The following is a 2456-nucleotide window of genomic DNA, read 5'->3' on the forward strand; positions in this document are numbered from 1 at the left end:
GCCTAAGAGAAATGTCTATCAGAGTGTCTTTAAATATATAAAAACCCTACAAGAATAAAGTGTGCTTTTCTTTCCAGTCCACTTCTGCAGCACGTACAGGCATGTATGAGTACATGTAAAAAACAAACATTGAGCCTGAGTCTGTGCTACTCAAAGTCCAGTCCTCTGACCAGCAGCACCAGCAACAGCTGGGAGCTTGTTGGAAATACAGACCCTCGGGTCTCACCCCAAACTGGCAGAATCAGACTCGGCAGTCTGTTTGTTTTAAAGGCTCGTTTTATTTTAATGGCTGATCTTTGTAATCACGGAGGCCAGTATGTACAGACAAAGGGGGAGCTTTTATTTCTTGGTCTCTTCCTCCTTGCACAAAGTCTTGACGATCTCCTCCTTTTTGTCCTGGATGCGCTCTTCACGGCGCTTGCGTGTTTCCTTGGTCTTAGACATGCTGGCCTCAGCCTGCTCATCCAGGAGCTTCTCACCGGCCTTGTCTGCCTTCAGCTTGTGGATGTGTTCCACGAGAATCATCTTGTTTTCGAACACATTCCCCTTCACCTTCAGGTACAGGCTGTGATACATGCGGCGATCAATTTTCTTAGATTCCGGGTCTCTTCTGAGCAGCCGGCGCAGAATCCTCATTCTCCTCACCCACGTGACCTTCTCTGGCATTCGGGCGTTGGCTGTGTCCAGCGCTGACCTGTGCCCACGTGCTTGCCCTTCCAGTGGCCCAAGGTGTTTTGCTGGTAGCGAGCCCAGGATGATCAGCCCATCTTTGATCAGCTTACGGGTCTGCTGACGCAAGTTAGCATTGGCAATTTCATTGGTCTCGTTCGGGTCCAACCAGACCTTCTTCTTGCCACAGCGGAGGACACTAGAGGTGAGCCGCTTCTGAAGCCTGAGCATACTCATGGCTGCGGCAGCAGCAGCGAAAGGAAAGAGCCAGACTCCGCTGTTAGCGAAGACCCCAAGTGATTCCTAGAGATACTGAAGTTTGAGAAGCCCTGCTCTAAATAATCTCGTTGGGTAAGTTCTATTCACTAAAACGGGAGTCCTCAATATTTTTCTTATAATTAGGAGTTCCATTGGAGCCATTGGGTGTGAGCAGTGGTTGGCAAAAGGAAAGAAAGGCATTTTTAATTTTTACTCCGTATGTGGCCCTCCTTTGCTGACAGTCCACCCTCTTTCCCCAGCAAGCCAGATTATGAACTTCAATGGCGGTGACTGACTTAGAAATCAGCTGGGTTCAGCCATTATGACTGTGAATGATCAATGGGGCTGCCCTGATTGAGGAATCGTAAGTACTGTGTTCTTGACTCTGGCCTTTTAGTGTGGCATTTTCAAAGGCAGCTGAAAGAGTAACTGCGCAGGAGTGCCAGAAACATTGGTTTAAAATAAACAAAAAGAAAAGGGAAAATATTAAAAGATAAGAAGGACAAAGGAGCCCATTGGAGAATTCTTTGATTTTTCTCACTCCTGATTCCTTTTAGGAACAGTGTGAGTAATGATAATGCTCATCTCCATCAGGTGAGACCCCTGTTGTGAAAGCATTCGGCTTTGAGGTGCCCAGATGGAAGGTGCTTCACAAATAGAGAATGATGGCAGCTGCGTTGGCATTTGTGTGGTCTCTTACTATTTAAAAGCAGAGAGTGCCTGACAGTGCTGCAGGGTTTCATTTGGGCCCACTGTGGGTTGGCGAGCTCTCTGGCTGGGCCCTGGTTGCCAAGGAAACTGCTGCAGAAGAGATTGAGACTGTCTGGGTTCTCAGTTGATTGGTGGAGCTGAGAGCAGAATTTTATATAAGAAATGTGTATTTTCAGTGACCAGAGCAAAAGTAAATAATGGCCGCTAGAGGAAATCATATTCATCTTTTCCAACAGAGTTCATTTGGATGGAAACTCTTAGCCAAGAAGGAAGTAGCCTTCCCAGGAACAATAAATAGGACTTCGAAATCTTCAGCTCAAACTTAAGTGCTCTATGGGGAGCCATTGCCTCGGCTGGGCACAGGAGTTTCAGCATCCTGTTTTAGGCAAACCTGGGAATGCAATGACCATGTTAGCCTCAGATCACATCCTTGCTTTACGTATGCACGCCACTGATTAAGGACCACAGAGAAATGCTGTCTTGCCATCTTCTCTTGGAGGGGAGACAGGATTTGTATGGGCTATTTGTTGATCTTGCTCACTGCACATCTGTGAACTTTTCTTGACTGCCCCCCAGGTAGAATCAGCTGTTCCTCTGTGTTCCCATAGTACAATACTCAAGTCTTTATTATCACATTCTAGTGCAGTCTGGTGTGTGTGGGGGGGGAATCTACTCCTTTTACCAGTAGAGTAATTTCCTTGAAATCAAAGATTATGTTTATTGCTCTATTGCAAGTGCCTGGCACGATATCTAACATAGCAGGTCCTCGATAATTATTTGAGTGAATTGCCCATCCTTAGTGTTGGCAGGATGAAGGT

The 2456-nt window shown here is 46.5% G+C and overlaps 1 pseudogene; it reads right to left on the reverse strand.

Annotated features, from left to right (window-relative positions):
• Positions 1-316: 316 nt before the first annotated feature.
• Positions 317-932, reverse strand: LOC100411154 (large ribosomal subunit protein eL19 pseudogene; annotated as a pseudogene).
• Positions 933-2456: the final 1524 nt, after the last annotated feature.

Source organism: Callithrix jacchus, chromosome 4, assembly GCF_049354715.1.
Source record: "Callithrix jacchus isolate 240 chromosome 4, calJac240_pri, whole genome shotgun sequence".
In the NCBI taxonomy this organism is placed as follows: Eukaryota; Metazoa; Chordata; class Mammalia; order Primates; family Cebidae; genus Callithrix; species Callithrix jacchus.